Raw genomic sequence first — 11,733 nt, 5'->3', positions numbered from 1 at the left:
AACAGGTGTCCCACAGAGCTTAGAGGCTGGTTGTTTTGAGGACAATGTATCTGGTCTTAACAAAGAACATACTAAAAATATCAGTGCCTCAATTGTAGCTAAACTTCAAGAAAGTGGTATGGCAAATAGTCTTGTTTCAACAATTGTTAGTGATTTGGAAGAACTTGCTACTGGACTGCACTCACAAGTTAAGCAAGAAATACTATCTGCTGTGCCTAAAGACAATCCTATCCGATCTACATTAGAAGGTCTTGATACTTTTGAAAATCCATTTGTAAGCTTTAATACTGAAACTAAAAGAACAAGATATTTCAACGAAAAATGGGGTGTGGTTGAGCCTGTAGAAATAATGTTAGGACATCGATTCGATACAAGGCGAAATAAACAAACCGGTACTTATGATCAAGTTCAAGTAAAAGACACTTTTGTTTACGTTCCAATTTTGAAAACTATCCAATTCATGTGCCGCAATTCGGATATTTGTAAATTGCTTGGGGAAACTTTTGTATCCAAAACTGACTTATTTGAAGACTTTTGTGATGGTAGTTATTTTAAGACGCATGCATTGTTCTCTAAACAACCGACTTCTTTACAAATTCAGATGTACTATGATGACTTTGAAACTGCTAACCCACTGGGTTCAAAACGCGGTATTCACAAAATGGGTGCTCTATATTTTGTCCTTAGAAATCTGCCACCAAAGTTTAACTCTGCTGTGATGAACATCCATTTGGTCGCACTGTTTCACACTGAAGATATAAAAAAATATGGCTTTGATCCTATTCTTCAGCCTCTGATAAATGACATTAAAACACTGGAAAGTCACGGTCTTGACTTGCCCTTCTCCACTGAAAAAGTCCATGGCACTATATGTCAGATAACTGGGGACAACTTGGGAATGCATGCAATTTTAGGGTTTACAGAGTCTTTTAATGGACGTTATTACTGTCGTTTATGTTTGATTGAAAAAGGTGATGCCCAGAATGTTTACAGTGAGGACCACCCAAAGATAATCTTGCGTGGAAAAGAGCTTTTTGAAATGCACTGCAATGAGTTGCAATCAGACCCACAGAAGTTATCAGTGTTTGGTTTAAAAAGGAATTCATCTCTTAATGGCCTACAGTTCTTTCATGTTAGCCACAATTTTTCTTTCGACATAATGCACGACATCCTAGAAGGGGTGGCTCAGTATGAGATAAAGTTACTTTTGGAATATCTCTCAGAAAATGTTCTGTCAAAGCCTGATCTGTTATCTAGAATTTATGCTTTTGACTATGGGTACTTGGAGCGAAAAAACCGTCCTACAAGGATTAATTTAGACAGTATTGGCAATAACATCGGCCTCAATTCCATTCAGACTCTTTGTCTTGTGAGGAACATCCCTTTACTTTTTGGTGACATTGTGCCAGAAGGAAACAAAAACTGGCTTTTGCTGTTGATTTTACTGCAGATTATCAACATCATATTTTCTCCTTCTGTTACACTAGGCATGACTGTACTTTTAAAACATCTAATAATGGAACATCATGAGTTGTTCAAACAGCTGTATCCGCACAGAAACCTGATCCCAAAACATCATTTCATGATACACTACCCAGCTTGCATAAGAAAAATAGGGCCTCTACTTCATATGTGGAGCATGAGATTTGAAGCAAAACACAAAGTATTCAAGAACACTCTTAAAAACTTCAAGAACATCACCAAATCTCTTGCCAAAAAACATCAAATGTCTATAGGATATCATTGGGAGACATCACCTTTAAACCATATGGAGTATGGACCTTTGAAACCATTTCATTTTGATGAGGATAGTGAAAGGTTTGCCCGAGCCCTTCATGCTGTACCAAAAGACATCTTCTCGACTAATTGGGTTAGAATCAGTGGGACAGAGTACAGGACAGGACTAGTTGTTTGCAGAGGGATTGAACATGAAATGCCAGTGTTTTGCAGAATACAAAAGATCCTTTTAGTTGAAAGTGTTATGTACTTCCTAGTGACAAAACTTGTGGTTGATCAATTCAGTGAACATTTTCATGCCTACCAAGTATTTGAAAGTGATGACAAAGATGTTATAAAAGCAGACAGTCTTGAAATGTATAAGCCCTTTGCCTTACAAAATGCTTATGGTAGAGATGTGAGCTAATATATTGTGCCTTTGTTTTCATTTTAAATATGCATAGGTTGTGTACATATCCTATTCCTCATGTACTGGTTGTTCTGGTCAACTAACTTTTTTCATGTGCATAAAGTTGCGTGTCATTTTGTGAAATGTGTAAATATATTCATTTGGGCTGTCACGTTAAAATTGTACCGGGGGCGAAAATTGTACCGGCCTACGTCATCAGTTGTTTACATCTTGACAACCTGCCGACAACATTCGGCTCATGTTTCCAAAAGACGAAATAACATAATACAGATAACGGATCGCTAGATAACACTTGTTTTTACTTTATATTTGTATTGTATTTAATTGTTTAATCGAGGCGATCGCGTCAAATGACGTGGGAATGTACAAGAACCTTCCTACGTCATTTGACGCGATCGCCCGTTTCCCGGCAACAGACTATCGCGTCGTCTGTTGCTATTCGATTAAACAATTAAATACAATACAAATATAAAGTAAAAACAAGTGTTATCTAGCGATCCGTTATCTGTATTATGTTATTTCGTCTTTTGGAAACATGAGCCGAATGTTTTTTGCAACCTGCCCGGCAACAGACGATCGCGTCGTCTGTTGCCAGGCAGGTTGTCAAGATGTAAACAACTGATGACGTAGGCCGGTACAATTTTCGCCCCCGGTACAATTTTAACTCCTATCCACACTGGAGTGGTTCATTAGTGAGAAGAGTGGAGGAGATACATTATCTGTCAATGTGTTTGATGCCTGGATCTTGTGTGCAATATTGTTTGAGCTGCAATGTTGAATAAAAAACAAAATAAATAGTTTGTTTTAAGGATTGATTATACTTTATACTGTAGCAATGTGGTTTTTCTTACAGTTGAATATAGAAGCATTTTAAACTTGGTGAAAATGATTAACTAAAAGTTAAAAACACCCTAGTGAGTAACACCATATAGTGTTAAAAACACACTTTAATGTGTAATAAATCAACACTCTTGGTGTTGGTAAGTAACACCATATAGTGTTAAAAACACACTTTAATGTGTAATAAATCAACACTCTTAGTGTTGGTAAGTAACACCATATAGTGTTAAAAACACACTTTAATGTGTAATAAATCAACACTCTTAGTGTTGGTAAGTAACACCATATAGTGTTACAAATACACTGTAAAGTGTTAAAAAACAACACTGAGTGTTAAATATTTAACACTATTTAAGAGTTAAAATATTAACACTTTCAAAAGTGTTACTTTAACTCCAACTTGGTGAGGATTATATAAACACCAAGAAAGTGTTAAATTTGACTCTATGAGAGTTAAATTAACACTAAGGATTTTGCTGTGTAGTTTGCTAGTTAGCCACCTAACGGTTGAGGCTGCGTGTTAGGGCTTCTGTCACTTCGTGCTCGTGCTTTGCTCACTTTGTATTTTATATTGACTAGTTACTCCAATTCATTTAGTAAAGTTGTTTTAACATGGATATTATGCCGATAATTAATAATGAGCAGCATGCGCTGTTTTTTTTCCGCAGTCCCCTGTTACCGGTATGTTTTACACAGACAGATGGAGCTTGTGTGACGGGACGCATAGCTACCGTCACGGTAGCGATACGCTACCCAGGACATTATTAAGAGACTGAGTGTAAATGTTGCCTGTGTGTTTGTCTATGTGTTCCGTTATCTTCATACTGTTTTCAAATCGTTTATCAACCATATCATTTATCATACGCGCTACGGCAGTTTATTATAATCTTGCAAGTACCATCATTACAACTTTCTGTTTAATACCATTTACCATTAACGTCACCTGTTCTTTTGCAATAACCACTCAAACAAGTATGTCGTTGTTAAATTCCATGTCCGTTTATTTAGTTTAGTTACATGTTAACACAGCGTAAATGTTCGTCTCGTCTTGTGTTTGTATTAGGGGTTGCGTGCCGCGTCAACGCGGTTTAAATTCACGTCACGACTGAGTGTTTACCACCTAGTTCAAGTCGCTCGAACACATCTACCCATGACAGCTTGCAATTTGATGAATTAACTGAAAATGAACGTCATTTATAGATAAAAAATATATTGTTTTAACTAACGTTAAGTGTCTGAGAACAGTTGAATTATTACTTTGGTTGACAGAGGATATTTGTGTTTTTTGTGTGTCCCTTAGAGCTCTATTCTGCTCTTATTTTTCCCTCGCTCATTGCCCTTTTCTCTGCTGTTCTATTATTGGTTTCAGCTCAGTGCTGAGTTCAGTAGAATCGTCACCAAAGAACTGCTGGAGTCATTCCTGGATGGACTAGATGCCTTGGTGCCAGGTGTTCTACAGATGTACGGAGAAGCTGCTGCATCAGGCAGGAGGGTGCGCCTGAGCAGTATTCTCAGTTGTCTTCAAAAGGAGGTATGTACTGCACAGAAATCATTTCTTGTTAATGTACTAAAATTAGTATTCTGGCTTGGGTATCTTATTCACAAACTCTTGTCTTGTTCTTGTAGGACACGAACCAAAACAAAAGAACAGCTGTCCTACTTGGTCTTCCATGCTACCTTGCAGAAGATTCCTCTGACATAATCAGGATGTGTGATGTAAGACACCGTATTTACAAATTTTATATTACATTGTTTTGTTTTAACATTTTTTATTTTCATAAGTCGTAAGGGGTAATTTTTTTCAAATAAAATAGTAAATGAGTGAAAAATTAATGAAATGTGCCCTTAATTTAAATTGAAAATGTAATGAAACCTAAAATGCAGTAAATTAACCAATATGTAATAAAATATCCAGACTTATATTGTTTTTAAATAATGTAATGTTAACTTATCACATTAGGCTACTTTTTAAAATAGCTTAGTATGTAGTATAGTATATCAGAGAAGGGTTTGCTGGGATGATAAAGTAGTGGGCTGCATCCTAGATTTATTTTTTTGGACCACATGTTATATGCTAGTTAAGAGGTGTGTCCCGGAGTTTCTGTCCATGTGCATGTAGCTGTGTGATGCATAGTCTATTATAATCATTCTTTCATTTCAAATGCAATGTATATAACATTAAATTCTTATTCATACTTAAAATCAGAATATACTACATTTTTGAGAAATAGAGAACATTCAGTACATTTTCTCTCAGTTTAGCTCCTCCTAGTGGCCAAAATTACTGTTGGTTTGTTTTATTATTTGGGCTTAACAATGAACATTCAGAAAGGCAATGACAACACTCACTCAATTAATGTCAAAGACATTTGTAGCCTTTCTCTATTAGCCTAGCAGTGATGTTTAAGTCAGTCAGTTAAGATGTGTGTTTTTGTCTTTATGTTTTCAGGCTCATGGTGAAACCCTTGACGTGCTAATGAGCAGGATGCAAGTTGGACTGTTAATTGGACACGAAGGCCCTCTGCATGATGCATTTCCATTGGATGTTTTCAACGTGGCTCTGGTAGTAGAGGAGAAGATAATCCTACATGACCTCCGAGATGTGTCCACAGGCTTTGCCATGTTACTGGGTGCAATCTACTGCCTAAACCTTGAGTACCCACGTAATATGAAGTATTATTTTGAGTACCTTCAGAGGGTTGTCATGAACATTAAACCGGACCAATGTTCACCCAGAATCCATGGACTCAGAAATAAACTGCTTAGATATCGCATGTAAACAAAGAAATGCACTTGTCAAGCAACTACTAGGAGGCAGCAGTTATTTGGGAAGCTTGCCTTGTTCTTTACACTAGCATACAGGTTTTCATCGGCTTAGTTTGTTCAGCACAAGTCAGGTATGCGTGACAAATGTGTCACTTGTGAAGTAGAAAAATCTGAAATTGTTGAAAAATCTAAAATAGTTTAAATGTGCAAAACATTTTGAGGTATAATGAAAACAAACTTTTGTTTCGAATTGTGGCTAAAGAATCTTTTAGACGTGGATGTTGATGTTTTATAAAGCTCTGCGTATACCACATTTTTCCTCTGTACAACTTCACCATACTTATTCTCTCATTCACAGTTTTAAAATTGTGTTCAATTAACACAAATGTAAGTGAGGATTAGTAAGTAAGTATTTATAATGTACACCATTGTTTTTGTTCATATGACGATATGGACCGGTTATCTCACTTTTTGCCTCTTCTGACACCTGCCCATCTGTCCCCCTTTCCTCAGCACTCTCGGTTGTCAACCTCAGTGAGGCCTGTTTTGATGCAAAGACATGTTTAAGATGTATCAATGTTCCACATTGTTCATATTTATGTCGAGATTTTATGATTATCTGTTTACTATCTCACATACATCATTGTTCAACCCCACCTCACCTTCTTTCTTTCTACGAGTCCACCCTTTGTCTCGCTGTCAGTCCACCCTCTGTCTGTCTGTCTGTCTGTCTGTCTGTCTGTCTGTCTGTCTGTCTGTCTGTCTGTCTGTCTGTCTGTCTGTCTGCAAGTCCAACCTCTGTCTGACTGTCATGTCTGTCTGCAAGTCCACCCTCTGTACATTACAGAGACATACATTGGGTATGGCATGTTAAAACCTTTAACTTCTGTTAAAGTTTATATAAATGTATTTATAAAATAAATGTTCTTGGACAAATGCAAGAATTCAGTGTGAAGCTCTGTCATTTACCATGCAAGTTGAAACAAATTTAGAATTTTAATCCTCTTAACTTTAAATGGGGAGTCGTATAAATACGGCTAAGTTAGTTTAACTCAGAACTGTGAGTTACAATAATAATGAAATATCTGTTTGTTTTACTAGCTAAAGAATGTTATTGTATTGATAATGTTTAAAAAAATGTTGTTTTAACTCACAGTATCAAGTTTAAACAAGATGTGATTAAAAGTTTTCATGTATCAATGATGTATAATTATATTTTGTTTCAACTAATGGTATCAAGTTATGATTACAAGTGATTAAAAGTTAAGTCAACTTTGACAACTTAAAAAACAACATTGTGACAACTAGAACAGTGTAGTATAATCAACCTTTTGAACTTTATTTTCAGAGTTGAAACAAAGGTAATCTTAAATTGAGTTAACTTGCAGTTTTAAGGCAGCAGGTGAACCTTAATTTGCAAGTTGAACTGACCTGAAATGTCTTACAGTGTGTAATACAGTAAGTGAAGAAAGTGAAGGACATTAGCTCCTCTTTTATCCCTGCCTCCATTCTCCCTCCTCCCATCCCCTCCTCTGTCTTTACCCAATTTAGCCCTCTCACCTCTGACGAGGTCAACAGAATAATAACATCTAACCATGCCACCACCTGCCCCCTTGACGCTATTCTCTCCTCCAGGATGTCTCAAGCGTCATCCTGCCATTTCTCACCTCAATTATCAACTCCTCCCTCACTTCAGGCATTGTTCCAGCGCCTTTCAAGACTGCCAGAATAAAGCCTCTCCTCAAAAAAACAACTCTTAATACCACCGACATCCAGAACTACAGACCGGTATATCTTCTTTCATTCCTGTCTAAAACACTGGAACGTGCCGTTGCTAACCAACTGTCCTCCTATGTCTCATCTAACAAGCTCCTTGACCCTCACCAGTCAGGTTTCAAGAAGGCACACTCCACTGAGACGGCTCTCCTCGCGGTGACTGAGTCCCTCCGTGCTGCCAGAGCCTCGTCCCTCTCATCGGTTCTCATTCTCCTCGACCTGTCCGCAGCATTTGACACGGTGAACCACCAGATCCTCCTTGCCACTCTTGCCGAACTTGGCATCGCTGAAACTGCTCTTTCCTGATTGACATCCTACCTGACGAACCGCACCTATCAAGTGACACGGAATGGCTCCTTGTCCAATCCTTGCACGCTTGAAACTGGTGTCCCTCAAGGCTCTGTACTGGGGCCTCTTCTGTTCTCCCTCTATACCAGATCTCTGGGCTCGGTAATTGCATCACACAGCTTTTCCTATCACTGCTATACTGACGACACTTTGTCACTTTTGTATTTCTCTCTTTCCCTTCATCTGATGAAGCCCTGATTGCAACACGCATATCGGAATGTCTGGCGGACGTCAGCAACTGGACAACTGCCCATCACCTGAGGCTTAACATCAACAAAACCGAGATCCTCCTAATCCCAGGGAAAGATTGCCCACATGTTGACTTACTGGTCACCGTTGAGAACATCACTGTATCTCCTTCTCCAACTGCCAGAAACCTCGGTGTGGTATTGGACAATCAGTTATGCTGCACCGCAAACATCACTGCGGTGGATGAATCCGGCCCTTCCTCATAAGGGAAGCAGCTCAGCTTCTAGTCCAATCACTGGTCATCTCCCGCCTCGCCTACTGCAACTCACTCCTGGCTGGACTTCCTGCCTCTGCGATTAAACCTTTGCAGCGCATCCAGAATGCGGCAGCGCGCCTCGTGTTCAACCTACCGAAGTTCTCCCATGTGACCCCCCCTCTTCCGGGACCTCCACTGGCTCCCTGTAGTACCTTGCATCAAATTTAAGACGATGGTACTGGTATACAAGGCAGTCGATGGAACTGCCCCTGCCTACCTCCAAGCCACACACCCCAGCTCGATCCCTCCGCTCAACTACCTCAGCTGGACGTCTGGTACCGCCATCGCTAAGAGCTAGCAAAGGCCGTTCAGCAAAGTCACAACTTTTCTCGGTTTTGGGATCTCAGTAGTGGGACGAGCTCCCTGCCGCTCTCAGGACCGCAGAGTCGCTCACTATCTTCCGAAAAAGACTCAAAACTCACCTGTTCAGAGTCCACCTCGACACTGCATAGCCACCCTCTCCCTTCTGGCCACCATTGTACACTGTATTGTGTTGTGTTTTTTGTATGTTTTAAAAATTTCAGTCTGGTTTCCGCCCTGGCCACAGCACGGAAACTGCTCTGGCCAGGGTCACTAACGACCTACTGATGTCAGCTGATGCTGGCTCACCATCCCTGCTCATTCTCCTTGATCTCACTGCAGCTTTTGATACGGTTGACCACCACATTCTCCTCCATCGCCTACACTCCACCATCGGACTATCTGACTCAACTCTCAACTGGTTTACCTCCTATCTCACTAACAGAACTGAATACGTCTCCCTGGGAGAAGCCAAGTCAGACACACTCCCCGTCTCCTGTGGTGTCCCCCAAGGGTCAGTCCCCGGACCCCCCCTTTTCACTGTCTACATGCTTCCCCTTGGCCGTGTCATCAGCCGGCATGGAATATCTTTCCATTGCTATGCTGATGACACCCAACTTTATTTCAAAATCAACCCAGCATCCTCTGACACCCTGCCATCTTCCACACTCACCACCTGCCTGGGGGAGACAAAGGCGTGGATGAAGGAGAATTTTCTGCAGCTTAACAGTTCAAAAACTGAAGCCATTCTCATTGGCACCCCACATCAGACCCGGTCATCCACCATTACCAGTATCACCTTCGCCGGCCACGACATCCACCTTTCTCCATCAGTCACCAACCTTGGTGTAATAATGGACCCCCACCTGACCTGTGAACTTCACATCAAACAGCTTTGCAAAAACTCTTTTTACCACCTAAAAACATTGCAAAACTCCGTCCATCACTCTCTCTCCCAGATGCAGAAAAACTCGTCCATGCCTTTGTCTCCACCAGGCTGGACTACTGTAATGCTCTTCTTGCCGGGATCTCCAACAAAAACATCCAAAAACTTCAATACATTCAAAACTGTGCTGCCCGGATCCTTACAAGGACACGAAAATTTGACCACATCACACCAATTCTCAAATCCCTCCACTGGCTCCCTGTCCCATTCAGGATTGAATACAAGGTTTCCCTACTGACCCACCAGTGCCTCCATGGTAATGCTCCTATTTACCTGAAGGAGCTAATCACCCCTCAGCCCACTTCACGACACCTCCGCTCCGGTCAGGCAAACCTCCTGCAGATCCCAAGGACCAAACTCCGAACCATGGGAGACAGAGCTTTCTGTCACGCCGCTCCCTGTCTTTGGAATGCCCTCCCTGACCACCTGAGAGCACCACTGACCCTGGACACTTTTAAAAAAGGTCTAAAAACCTACCTTTTTAAAAAAGCCTTTCATTAGTTGTTTCCTTTGGAGAGACGTTCTCTCTCCAAATTGTAACTTTAACTTTTTTTTTTTTTCTTATGTAGCACTTTGAGATTGTTTGCTCAATATAAAGTGCATTACAAATAAAATTCATTATTATTATTGTATTGTATTATAGTACTTACTGTGTAGCAACTGCAGTAGCTGCTATCATTGCTGTAACACGGGAATTGGTTAGCCTAGCGATTGTTGTACTTGCACTTGGTTCTATGAACATCCTTTCTGTACCGACAGCGATATATTGATGCACTTCTTATGACAAATGTACTTATTGTAAGTCGCTTTGGATAAAAGCGACATATTAGGCTAAATGCCCTAAATGTAAAATGTTCAGCTGAACTGACCGCATAAAAAGCTTTACGTAGGCCAAAAAATAAATAAAAATAAGAATATAAATGAGGTGAAACAGATCTTGTGGTAGAAATTAATGATTATATTCTATGGTAAACCATGATTATTATTAGGCCTGTATATCTAATGGTAGAAAACATTTAAAGCGTCTCTAGATTCTGATCCAGGGCTGGACACGGTGCCTGGGAGTCTGGGGTCAGAGCAGGGGTTGGGGCCCAACCCCCCAGGAGCAGGAAGCTACGGAGACAATGCATGCTGACTCCACTCCTTTTAATCACATCTTGTTTAAACTTGATACTGTGAGTTAAAACAACATTTTTTTAAACATTATCAATACAATAACATTCTTTAGCTAGTAAAACAAACAGATATTTCATTATTATTGTAACTCACAGTTCTGAGTTAAACTAACTTAGCCGTATTTATACGACTCCCCATTTAAAGTTAAGAGGATTAAAATTCTAAATTTGTCCTAAACTATCTCAGTGACCATATGGTTAGAAGAGTTTGTGATTGATTATGGGTGGACACCTAAAACAAGAAACTGCTGAGTACTGTGCTGCTGTGTGTGTACAAGAAGAGGCTGGAATCTTAATTCGCCAGTGTCTTTGCAAACCCACTCGGCTGTTATCGTTGATGCTTTTTTTAAACAATAAAGTCTTTTGTCAATACTTGCTCCGGACCCCTTGATTTCTTTTACTCTCTCTTAAATTTGTCAAAGTGTTTTATATCTCGGTTAAATCTACGACATAATTGGCGTCACGAACAGGATGAAATAGGGACTCGCCAGCTGCCAGGCCGGAGGACGGGACGCGAGCGGATCATACGACCAGAGCTCAAGGGTAAGTTGTCTTGCCATATATAGGATAGAGTCTTTTGATCTGTTCTTGCCCCGTCTGAACGCTGAGCAGCAGGTAAAGTGTCTCTTCGATCAAACGAACCAAAATTATAGATAATGAGCGAGAGTGCGCACATAGGCCATACGCGCTCTGTGGTTTTAAAGAACCAAGACGCTTTGTGGCTCCCTATTTGATACGAGTTGTTATTGGTGTTTTGTTGTTTTGTTTAGGTAGGCCTACTATAAAGTCCTGTGGCTGTCTTCTAGAGGAATGAATTAGTGAGAAAGTTCCAATAGAACAGCGCAGGTCCGCAGGTCGAATGAGTGCATACCTGTTGGATTTCTGAGACCCCAGCTGGAGTTTGTTAAGGTCTGCTATAAAGTCCTGCGAC

The 11,733-nt window shown here is 40.2% G+C and overlaps 1 long non-coding RNA gene across 1 annotated transcript; it reads left to right on the top strand.

Moving 5' to 3' along the window:
• The first annotated feature begins 3,331 nt into the window (after positions 1 to 3,331).
• LOC130387758 (uncharacterized) lies at positions 3,332 to 5,888 on the top strand. Its single transcript, XR_008896348.1, has 3 exons — positions 3,332 to 4,517; positions 4,613 to 4,702; positions 5,436 to 5,888. It is a non-coding gene; the product is annotated as an uncharacterized LOC130387758 (long non-coding RNA).
• The last annotated feature ends 5,845 nt before the right edge of the window (positions 5,889 to 11,733 follow it).

Source organism: Gadus chalcogrammus, chromosome 8 (genome assembly GCF_026213295.1).
Source record: "Gadus chalcogrammus isolate NIFS_2021 chromosome 8, NIFS_Gcha_1.0, whole genome shotgun sequence".
Lineage (NCBI taxonomy): Eukaryota > Metazoa > Chordata > Actinopteri > Gadiformes > Gadidae > Gadus > Gadus chalcogrammus.
This window is presented reverse-complemented; position numbering and strand designations above follow the sequence as displayed.